The 12,380-nt window shown below is 41.9% G+C and overlaps 1 non-coding gene and 2 pseudogenes across 1 annotated transcript; 1 reads left to right on the plus strand and 2 right to left on the minus strand.

Moving 5' to 3' along the window:
- The window catches only part of LOC112807372 (uncharacterized), an 11,160-nt pseudogene extending 791 nt beyond the window's left edge, over positions 1 to 10,369 (plus strand).
- LOC112807504 (5S ribosomal RNA) lies at positions 338 to 456 on the minus strand (annotated as a pseudogene).
- On the minus strand, positions 4,318 to 4,423 carry LOC112807495 (U6 spliceosomal RNA). Its single transcript, XR_003204097.1, has one exon. It is a non-coding gene; the product is annotated as a U6 spliceosomal RNA (small nuclear RNA).
- Positions 10,370 to 12,380: the final 2,011 nt, after the last annotated feature.

A 12,380-nucleotide genomic window follows, 5' to 3' on the forward strand; every position in this document is an offset into this window, starting at 1 on the left:
CCCCACCCCACACCCTGCCCCAAGCCCGCCGCGGTCCTCGCCGCCGTCCCCCTTTACCTCCCTCCGAACCCGCCGTCTCCGCCTACCCGCCAGCCAGCCCGCCCTTGTTCAAGTGCGCGTGGGCGTGGTGGCTTGCAGGTGGAAGGGCTGGCTGGCGGCCGCCTGCCGGTGCAGCGGGCACCCGCAGCGGGCCCGGGACCCGCGGGGCCGTGCGCGCGTGGCGAGGGGCCAGGGGGCAGGGGGTATTTGGAGGAAGCCTTGTTGGGCAAGGCGGGGGGGCTGTGGCGGCAAAGGGAGAGGAAGGGAGGTGGAAGGGGCAAGAAAAGGCCAAGAAAAAAGCGTACAGCACCCGTTATTTCCAGGCGGAATCCCATCCATGTACTAACCAGGCCCGACCCTGCTTAGCTTCCGAGATCAGACGAGGTTGGGCGCTTTCAGGGTGGTATGGCCCTAGACGTGTGCTGCTGCCACTGGGCGCCCTAAGAGCCTGCTCTGCGCCTCCCGACCCCAGCCCTGCAGCTCCTCACTCCCCACTGCTGGATTCAGAGCCTGAGCAAACAGGAAGTGGGAGGCTCTCTTTTCCTCACCCACCCACCCCTGCTTCATTTCTCTCTGCTTCCTTTATTTTCTTCTTGCTGTCTGTTACCTGTTTTTCTACCTTCTTTTCCGTTTCTCTCTCTTTTTCCATCTTTTCCTTCTCTTTTTCTTTTTCACAAAACAGAGGCTATTTGTGCTGTATCAGTTCAAATCCAATCAGGAGAGGAGCCACATACTAATTTGACCAGAGAGGGTTTCGTACAGTAACCGCCCCCCCTCCCGCCCCATGTAAAGTGTCGCTTTCCACAGTTTCAGTTACTCAGGTTAACTGAGGTCTGGAAGCAGATGATCCTCCAGACATGTTGTCAGAAGCGCAATAGTAGTCTAACACTAGGTCACAATGCCTACACTATTTGCCTCACTTAATCTCATCACGTGGGCATTTTATCATCTCACATCATCACAAGATGAAGAACAGTGAGTACAGTACAACAAGCTATTTTGAGAAAGAGATCACATTCACGTAACTTTTATTACAGCCTAGTGTGATAATTGTTCTATTTTATTATTAGTTATTATTGTTCATCTCTTACTGTCCCTAATTTATAGTTAAGCTTTATCACAAGTATGTATATCTAGGAAAAAACATAGTCTATATAAGGTCTGTTACTGTCCATGGTTTCAGGCATCCACTAGGGGTCCTGGATTGTATCCTCTGTGGGTAAGGGGGGGACTGTTGTATTAATAATTACAGTGGGACTGGGACGCCTGCATGGCTCAGTCGGTTGAGCGTCTGCCTTCGACTCTGGTCATGATCCTGGAGTACTGGGATCGAGTCCCGCATCGGGCTCCTTGCTCGGGGGAGAGCCTGCTTCTCCCTCTGCTTGTGCTCTGTCTCTCTCTCTCTCTCTCTCTCTCTCAAATAAAGATAAAATCTTTAAAAAAATTACTATGGGACTGTATATACAATGAACTATTACTCAGCCATCAAAAGGAAGGAAATCTTGCTACTTGCAGGGACGTGGATGGAACTAGAGGGTATTATGCTAATAAGCAAAATAAGTCAGTCAGAGAATGACAAATACCACAGGATTTCACTCATATGTAGAATTTAAGAAACAAAACAGATAAACATAGGAGAAGGGAAGGAAAAATAAAATAAGACAAAATCAGAGAGGGAGACAAACCATAAGAGACTTTTTTTTTAAAAGATTTTATTTGTTTATTTGACAGAGAGGTAGAGAGAGAGCACAAGCAGGCAGAGCAGTAAGCAGAGGATGAGGGAGAAGCAGGCTCTCCACTGAGCAGGGAGCCCGATGTGGGGCTCAATCCCAGGACCCTGGGATCATGACCTGAGCTGAAGGCAGATGCCCAACTGACTGAGCCACCCAGGTGCCCCCATAAGAGACTTTTAACTCTAGGAAACAAACTGACGTTTCCTTGAAGGGAGGTGGGGGGATGGAGTAACTGGGAGACGGACATCAAGGATGGCACGGGATGTAATGAGCACTGGGTGTTATAGGCAACAGATGAATCACTAAATTCTACCCGGGAAATGAACAACAACAACAAAACCAATTATGTGGGTCAAAGTAAAAAGGATTGACTAATAAGAAGGAAAGCGAACTCTGAAGAATACGGAAATAGCAGATATAAGGGGCAGCCTCCACTGCTCATGCTGAGAGAGAGTACCCAAGGAAGGCCTCCCCACCTGTTGAAGAATGTGATAAAAAAGATGTGAGCTGGACCCAAGCACTCAGGGCCTCCTCACTCCCTCCTCTGTTCTTGGAATGTGGGTTCCACTTGGCGTTTCTGTTCCCAGAGGCTGCACCAAGGACAGCCTTGAGATGATGATATGATGCTGAAAATTCTTGCACAGTACATGAGACTAAGCCCAGTTAGAAACGCTTTATAAACTTTTAAGATTTGGAGGACGGATGCAGGGATCCATTTGTCTTGTTGCATCCAAGACAAGCCTCCTATATGAGTTGCCTTTGTTATTATTAAAATTGCCTCCCACCAGCATGGAGTAGCTTGCCTCTTTCTTCAGTCTCAGCCTGCCTTCTGCATATGGGGGCTGTTTCCAGTTACACCAGGAAAGCTCCTGAGAGGATTGCTCCCACTCCACACTTTGGTAGGGAGACCACAGCCATGGCTCACTGGCTGTGGAGAAGGTCCTGTGGTGCCAAGCTGAGGAACTTGCTGGAAATCCATCCTCTGTAAGTTTTTCTACATCTGCCCTCCAGGGTGCTGGGAAAGCTGAGTCTTACTTTACGTACCATGACTTTGTCGTATCAGTTAAAAATAGTACCAGCTAAATGATCACAGAATGCTAGGACATCATTTATTGTGAGACAGAGGCATCCTGACTTCAGAGAGAGAATGGAGTATGATTATAAAATCAGGTTTATCTTAGAATCGATGAAATGCACCCCTTCTCGGCAGCCACAGCCTCTGCCCTTGCTCAGCTTCTGGGTCGCTCATTTCTGATCTGACTAGCCTTGACCTCCCTGCTCTCTGTCTCAGCCTAATCCTAAGCCTGGAAGCCACCAACACAGGGTCACTTTTCTTCTCTTCTCCCTTTCTGTCCTGCTCCAAACAGGACAAAGTCAGGGAACTTGGAAACCCAGGCCAGTCTGGGCATCGGGTGTGTCAGGGAGTGATGGTGTCCAGGGCAGACCGATCAGGAGCCTGCGTCTTGATGGTGTGTGAGACGTCCGTGTAGGAAGTGGGCATTCCTAGAGGGCATTAAGCAGGGCAGTGACATGTCAGTGTGGAAATAGACAGCAGGGGATTAGGGAGGCAACAGGTTATTTCCTCTAGTTTTCCCCAGCCCTTGGAGAAAAATAGGAGTCAGGTAATACAATGGACTTGAGTCTCTGATAGCAGAACCACAGCAACCCCAGCCACCCCCTGCCCCGCCTTGCTGTTGCCACAGAGCAGGGTCCTCTGGCTGCTTGAAGAGCTGCAGGTGTGGCTCTCAGTGGGGGCTCCCAGCTGCAGTGGGACAAGCAGCTTCCTCCCTCCACCTGTCCCGGCCTTTGAGGTGCGGCCCTGGGTGACTTAGAGTAAGGCCAGGGACAGCGTCTCAGCTGTCCAGTCCAGGAAGTTTTAGTGATCTGTGTTTTTTTTTGCATTAAAATCTTCTGTGTTTTATTTTTTTTTAAAGACAAAATATTTAACTTGAAAAATGAAAGGTGTCCCCTCTTAATTTTTTGTTTTTTTCCTGAGAGCCAGCACAACCATCCAGGCAAAGTTAACTGAGAGACAGAAGATGTGCATCACCTTTCATTAGGTCATGTCTCTGATTCATAACTTCTGAACTTGTGAGAAGTTATTATTAGAGTAGAACTAAAGGGCCTTACCTTGCTGGAGTAAAATTTTAACTTAGATTTAATTTTCCAGTTCTTAGACTTATACTTTGTCATGTCTGCTTTGCGGATGCTTTCTCTGAAGCTGATAATAATGGCATGACTGCTCAGTAGGGAAGGGTGTAATTTGCTAAAAGTTAAAGACATTTTATTTTATTTTTAAAAAATTTTTTAAATTTAAATTCAATTAATTTACATATAATGTATTATTAGTTTCAGAGGTAGAGGTCAGTGATTCATTAGTCCTATATAACACCCTGTGCTCGTTCCATCAAGTGCCCTCCTTAATGCCCAGCACCCAGTTACCCCATCCCCCCACTCTCTTCCCCTCTAGCAACCCTCAGTTTGTTTCCTAGAGTTAAGAGTCTCTTATGATTTGTCTCTCTCTCTGATTTCATCTTGTTTTATTAAAAATATGGAACGTTTCACGAATTTGCGTATCATCCTTGCACAGGGCCATGCTAATCTTCTCTGTATCCTTCCAATTTTAGTATACGTGCTGCAGAATCAAGTACAAGTTAAAGACATTTTAGCCACTTAATTGTGAAATGCATTTCCATCCAGAATTCTCCCAAAGTTATGGTGGTGCCTAAAGGATAGGATTCACTCTTTTGTATCCTTAAAGCTGAAAATCATACTGAGATGTGTATTAAGCCACACCAACAGGATGTAGACATGAAATTCATGTAACTACTTTCTTTTGGAAACCCTCTGCTAGCATACTGGTCAAACTGGTCATACTGGTCATACTGGTCAACTGGTCAAACACGAACCCCTTCTGGGTCCTGGCACTACTCCTGACAATGGGGGTAAACAAAGTCTCTGCTCTTGAGGATCTTGCTGGGCCAATGAGTAGATAAGTTAATGGCAGGTACTGATAAGGGCAGTGACAAAGATAAAATAGAGTAACGTGGGCAGTGAGCGGTGCTGATTTAGTTAGGTTGGTCAGGGAAGGCCTCTGTGAAGAAAGTGATGTTTAAGTTAAAACCTAAATAAACATCCTTGTCAAAAACTGGCCCAGCCATCAACCGTTACCACCACCCGTAATCCTAAGCAGAACTGAGCTAAGAGGTGGTCTCTCCACTGGCTGGGCAGTTGTCCAGAGTGCTAATAAATAAGAGAAACAAAAGATCACTGGAGGAATTCAGCAAAATGTGATTCAGTCTTTCTGACAAAGTTGAGGAGAACTTCCCAGTGGGAATAGAAACTGCGGTCAAGCAGAGCTGTGTTGGTACAGGAGTTCTGCATGCACAGCTGCTTGCAGCCTCAGCCCACCCGACTGGAAAGGGGAGGGGCAGGGCTGATTACAAGGAAGGAGAGATTCCTTTTAGTGAATTTAACTCCTTCAGTATGTCTCTCAAGAAAGTCACGGCTTCAGAAAAATTATGAAAGAGAACATGAGCTCTCACCTCCTGGAGTCTTTCCTTTAGGATGGGTCCAATTTTAGAAAAAAAGTTGATATAGCAACTGGCTCCCAAGGCAGTAAGAATTGCCACTTACAGGCCAGTTTCACATTTTTCTGGAACATTCTATGACTTTCCTGGTTGAGATTCTCTTCCTCATCCCCAGCATAGATGTTGTATCATCTTTTTCTTAGGAAACAAAGAGGTGATACATTTTACTATTATTTTTCGATGTGAAAATGTGAATTTAAAAATGCGACAACCAAGAGAGAAGGATAGACAGAAAGGCACTTGAAACTTCCCACTTCCAACCTTACCGCAGTGATTACTGCCTGTGGACACTAGGAATCTAAGGGGCGTCTCCCTGTGACTTGACATGCATCTGTTTCCATTTTTCAAAAGAATATACCTTTTGTGATTAAATATAAATTTATTTAATAACAACACTTAATTCTGTCCTTTTAAACTCTTTTCAGTGAAGGTAGGCAGCACTACCATCATGTGGGGGCAGTCATCTATAAGTAAACACTCAGGTATGCACACACATACATTAAAAAAAATCCTTAAATGGTTGGAAATGACTGCACTCCCATACTTACACTAAACAGCATGAAATCTAGGGCCTTCATTTCAATATAACGACCTTTCATACTAAAGAAAAGCTTTTATTAGCACAAATTTAACTTTTCAACCTAACTTTATATACACTTGAATTTTATAAACTTAACTTCATAAACATAAATTTATCACTTAAATTTTAAGTCAGTATTGAGCCTGGGTCAGTGACCTCTCTAGCTAAGTCAAAACCTACCAATAAGAACGTGAGAACAAGATGTATTTCCTAGGAAAATGATGCACAGTCCCCAGGTTTACAGTGCAGCAGTGGGAAGAAAATAAATGAATTTAAACCACCTAGTACACTATTCTCATAAATTACCTTTGCCGTCACCTCAGGAGGTCAGAGTTTTTACCTGGTGGTATAATCCAAATCATTCCCATTCTTTTCCAAGCCTTTTTTAGTAGTCTGATCTTTACTGGGTTGCTACAGTTTCCCACTGACCAGTACTATGGGCTAGGGAGTACTAAGAAACGCCCGGTGAATGCACTGGCTGTTGCAGTAGCCTAATTTCCACCTGGTAATCATCATCAATCAACATGGTTTATTCTCTTTTTGTTTAGTGGCCCAAAGATCCCCAAATGGGCCAAGGGCAGTCTCAGCTTTCAATTTCTCTTTTACTTGATTAAAAAAAAAAAAAGTCATTAGGGAAATATGCAGGCCCAAAATGCAAACATTCTAAGGGTAGAGCATGAAACGTTGGCTCACACCACACCCTGTACCCACCACCCAGATCAAGAAACAGAACGTTATTAGTACTCCAGAAGCCCCTCTCTGGATCATTTTTCCCATAGGAGAGCACAAATCTGGCTTCTCAAACCATAGGTCAGTTTTGTCTGTTTTTGAGCTGTGTATGCACAGCATGCTCTTTTTTGACTCTCTTTTAGCCCCACATTATATTGATAAGATTAATTCATTTTTTTGCAGCTATAAATTAGTTCACTTGCATTGCTGTTGGAATACACCCCAATTAACGTACCCATTCCACTGATAACGGAATTATCTGTTGATGGGCATTACGGGTGTTTCCAGCTTTAAGCTCTTTCAAATACTGCTGCCCCAGATACTCCTGTGTGCCTGTTGGCGCACAGGCACATGCATTTCTGTTGGGCATATCTAAGGCTGTATTCCTGGGGTCTGAGGAAATCTCCATGTTCTTCTTTTGTAGATTCTTCCAAATCATTTGTCCAAACTGTTTGTACCATTTATAGTGTAGGAGAATTTTAATTTTTCTACATTCTTACCAACGCTGGCTTTGTCTTTTTAGTGGAATTATAGTGGTTTTGACTTGCATTTCTTTGATAACAATTGAGATTAAGTACCTTTTCATACATTTCTTGGCCATTTCAATATCTCTATTGTGAAGTGAATATTTTGCCTATTTTTCTACTTATCTTTTTCATTTGGGTCTTCCTTTGTCAAATATGTAATTCAAACATATTCTCTCTCATCTTGTCTTTTACTTCTCTTAATGCTATCTTTTGATGTTCAGATATTCCTAATTTTGATTTACTCCAATTTGTAAATGTTTTCCTTAGTGGTTAGTGCCATTTGTATCCATTAAGAAATTATTTCCTGCCCAAAGTCATGACGATGTTCTCCTATGTTTTATTCTAAAAATCTTTATTGTTTTACTTTTTTACATTTAAATCTGTAATTCACCAAGAATGATATTTTGCCTATTATTTGAGGAGGAATCAAGTTTCATTCCCCCCTTATTAGTACATAATTGAACCACAACTTTTTTTTCACTTTTTAAAAACATTTAAATTCAATTAATTAACATAAAATGTATTATTTGTTTCAGGGGTACAGGTCTATGATTCATCAGTTTTATGTAATACTCAGTGCTCATTACATTACATGCCCTCCCCAATGTCCATCACCCAGTTACTCCATCCCTTCCACCCCCGCTCCACTCCAGCAGCCCTCAGTTTATTTCCTATGATTAAGAGTCTCTTATGGTTTGTCTCTCTTTTTGGTTTCATCTTGTTTCATTTTTTCCTCTCTTCCCCTATGATCCTCTGCCTTGTTTCTCAAATTCCACATATCAGTGAGATCATATGATAATTGTCTTTCTCTGATTGACTTATTTCGCTTAGCATAAGACCCTCTAGTTCCACCCACGTCATTGCAAATGGCAAGTTTTCGTTTTTTGATGGCTGCATAATATTCCATTGTATATATATATCACATCTTCTTTATCCATTCATCTGTTGATGGACATCTGGGCTCTTTCCACAGTTTGGTTATCATGGACATTGCTGCTATAAACGTTGGGGTGCAGGTGCCCCTTTGGATCACTACATGTATCTTTGGGGCAAAGGCCCAGTAGTGCAATTGCTGGGTCATAGGGTAGCTCTATTTTCAACTTTTTGAGGAACCTCCCTACTGTTTTCCAGAGTGGTTGCACCAGCTTGCATCCCCACCAACAGTGTAGGAGGGTTCCCCTTTCTCCGCATCCTTGCCAACATCTGTTGTTTCCTGACTTGTTAATTTTAGCCATTCTGATTGGTGTGAGGTGGTATCTCATTGAGGTTTTGATTTGTATTTCCCTGATGCCGAGTGATGCTGAGCACTTTTTCATGTGTCTGTTGGCCATTTGGATGTCTGAACCACAGCTCTTTAATGAAAAGGTCGTCCTTTCTCAACTTTTTGCAGTACCTCCAATCATAGATCAAGTGTTCAATGAGAGGATGGGTCTGTTTCTGGAATCTCTAGTCTTTCCATCAGTTTATTTGTCCATCCTTGTACTGATACCACAGTGTCATATTTGTTATGTCTTTATAACAAATAGCGATCCAGAGATTGTTAGTCCTTTATCTCCTCCTCTTTCTATATTTTCTTAGCTACCTTTGTCTTTTATATTTCCATAAATTTTAGAATTTTAGGAATTTACTTGAGAGAGCTGTGGATCTTATACATAGTTTTTATCTTTATCATATCGACTCTTTCAAATCCTGGATATAGTACACTACCTCCCCTCCCCATTTGTTAAGTTTTCTTTAATTCCTCTCAATAATATATACTGTTGTTGTTGTTTTTAAGTAGGCCCCACCTGGAGCCCAACGTAGGGCTTGAACTCATGACTCTCAGATCAAGACGTGAGCTGAGATCAAAAGTCAGATGCTCAACCAACCGAGCCACCCAGGTGCCCCTAACTCCTCTCAAATTCTTCTCAATTATGTTTTATACCTTTTTTGTAGAGGTTTTGTACATTTTTATTAGGTTCATTTTTAGATATTTGAAGTTTTTTTTTAAAAGACTGTTATGATAGGCTTTATGTGTGTGTATAATTTTATTTCAGTGCTCATTGCTGTTGTAAACAAAATATAGATTTGATTCTTGCATGATGACTTTAAATACAGTGACCTTGCAAAAGATTATATATAGATTCAGTTGGATTCTCTTCCTTCATCTCTTTCTTTTTTTTAAAAGATTTTATTTATTTATTTGACAGAGAGATAGAGAGAGCCAGAGACCACAAGCAGGGTGGGCAATGGTAGAGGGAGAGGGGAAAAGCAGGCTCCCCATGGAGCAGGGAGCCTGATCAATCCCAGGACCTCTGGATCATGACCTAAACTGGAGGCAGACGCTTCACCAACTGAGCCACCCAGGTACCCCATCTTTCTTCATCTCTTTGTCTCTCTATGTATCTCTCTCTATATGTAATTATTATTATTATTTAATATTCTTGTTAATTAACTTCCTCAACTTATTAAATCAACTAGGACCCGCCATGCAATGTTAAATGGAGTAATGATAATGAGCACCCTTGAGTCATTCTCTCTCTCTCTGTCAAATAAATAAATAAAACCTTAAAAAAATAAAATAAAGCTGCAAATGGTGTGGTTTTAGCAACTGAGAAGAAACAGAAATCCGCTCTGTATGATGAGTGAAGTGTACCGTATTGAAAGTGGAACCAATTACCAATCACATAGGCTTGGTGTATAGTGCGTCATGGGCCCAGGTTACAGAGAGCTTGAGCATAGAGCTTAGAAACCAGTTCAGCAATACTATCTCGTTTACCAAGAACCCATTCCCACAGCTCAGCTGGTACAGACAGTAGCTTTTGTGATGCAAGAATACACTCATTCATGTGATGTTTGTCCATTTGGAGTTTCTTTACTAATTTGTGGTTAGAATGAGAGGCGACCGTGTTTATTTCAGTCAGATCCACCTGGAGGTTTCTTTCTAGAAAGCCACAGCAATGGGAAAGAACTATGTGAATGGGAAAACTTTCCTCAAGAAAAGACATTATGAAGACCTGGGGCTTAAAGATGCCATTCATACAGCCATATTAACCCTAAAAGAAAGCTTTGAAGGGCAAATGACAGAAGATAACATAGAGGTTGGAATCTGCAATGAAGCCGGATTCAGGATGCTTACTCTGACTGAAGTTAAGGATTACTTGGCTGCCATAGCAAAATAATGAAGTGCCTAAAAAAATCTGGAATTTCAGATAATCCCTCTACTTAAACACATATGTTTTGTTTTGCAGACTTCTTGCATACTTATTTCTACATGGTTTAATGGACTGATTTTTTTAAAGGACACCTGTAAATCATAATAAACTGTTAAATAAAAATTTATGAATAGATATTGAATTTTATCAAATATTTTTTCACGAATCTATGGAGATGGTCATTTGATTTTTATTCTTTATTCTGTTGATGGCATAAGTTATATTGATTGATTTTAAATATTAAGCTATGCATGGATTTCTGGACCAAATACAATTAGGACATGGTATATTAATCTTTTTCATGTGTCACTAGATTCAATTTACTAATACTTTGTTCAGGATTTTCTGCACATTTATGGGTAGGATTGGCCTGTTTTACAAAGGTCTCTGGTAGCCACACCATATCCCCTTGGCCTACCTCAGATTTCAGCTGCATCTGGGGTGGGAACTGTGGAAGTTGACAGCTCAAATGCATTCAGAGTATCTTCCAGAGTTCTCCCCAAAATATTCCTTTGTTCCTAAGGATCCTTCTTAGCCAACACATCCCACAAGTTTGAGGGAATCAATGCCCACAGAGGCAAACTTCTAACAAAGGGAGCGGGAGGCTACCTACTGCCTGTCCAGTGAGCAATTCTGGGAGGAACTCTGTATTTCTCAGAGGCCCGAAGATTAATGACTCCCTCATGACCTATAGCATTAATCTCAATAACAAACCCTTACATTGGCTTGTTTTAATGTAGATTTTTTTACTGTGTTATAACCTATGTGCAAAAACTTGCCCAGATTATAAGTGTTCAGCTAGTGAATTTCCACAAAGTAAGCATATTCACATAACTGAATCAAGAAATAGAGCATCTCAGCAGCTCCTCTCAGGCCCCCTTCCACACTCTTCCTGTCCTCCCTTGCTGGCTTAGATTCTACGGCCACTGTGATAGAGCATCACAATCTTAGCACCTCACACAATACAAACTTATTTTCTTGCAAGTCTCTAGGGGACAAGTCTGACATGGGTCTCACCCATGGGCTAAAATCAAGGTGTTAACAGGCCTGCATTCCTTTCTGGAGGATCTGGGAGAGAACTGGTTTCATGCTCATTCAAGTTATTGGTGAAATTCAGTTCTTCATGGTTATAAGACTGCAGTGCCCATTCCTTGCTGGTTGCCAGCTGAAGTCCACTTCCAGCTTCTAGATGCCCCCACATTCCTTGACTCCTGACTCCCTTTTTCCATCTTCAAAGCTAGCAACCATCATCACATCTTTATCCATTCATCTATTGATACATACTTGGCCTGCTTCCATAATTTGGCTATCATAAATAATGCTGTTATAAACATAGGGATGCATGTATCCCTTTGAATTAGTGTTTTTGTATTTTGGGGGTAAATACCCAGTAGTGCAATTACTGGATTGTAGGATAGTTCTATTTTTTTAATTTTTTAATTAACATATAATGTATTATTAGTTTCAGAGGTAGACTTCAGTGATTCATCAGTTGCATATAACACCCAGGGCTCATCACATCATGTGCCCTCCTTAATGTCCATCACCCAGTTACCCCATCCCCCCACACACCTCCCCTCCAGCAACCCTCAGTTTGTTCCCTGTAGTTAAGAATCTCTTATGGTTGGGCGCCTGGGTGGCTCAGTTGGTTAAGCGACTGCCTTCGGCTCAGGTCATGATCCTGGAGTCCCGGGATGGAGTCCCATATCGGGCTCCCTGCTCGGCAGGGAGTCTGCTTCTCCCTCTGACCCTCTTCCCTCTCGTGCTCTCTATCTCTCATTCTCTCTCTCTCAAATAAATAAATAAAATCTTTAAAAAAAAAAGAATCTCTTATGGTTTGTCTTCCTCTCTGATTTTGTCTCATTTTTCCCCCAAGATTTAAAATCTTTTTTTTTAATAAAAAAGGCATTCTTAACGAATTGTAATGTAGCAATAGACAGGTAAAAATATTTGTAGCATGTGTAATAAAAGCGTAATATTTAGAATAC

Source organism: Callorhinus ursinus, unplaced genomic scaffold (assembly GCF_003265705.2).
Source record: "Callorhinus ursinus isolate GAN/ISIS: 27379988/994484 unplaced genomic scaffold, GSC_fseal_2.0 scaffold69, whole genome shotgun sequence".
NCBI classification, from domain to species: Eukaryota; Metazoa; Chordata; class Mammalia; order Carnivora; family Otariidae; genus Callorhinus; species Callorhinus ursinus.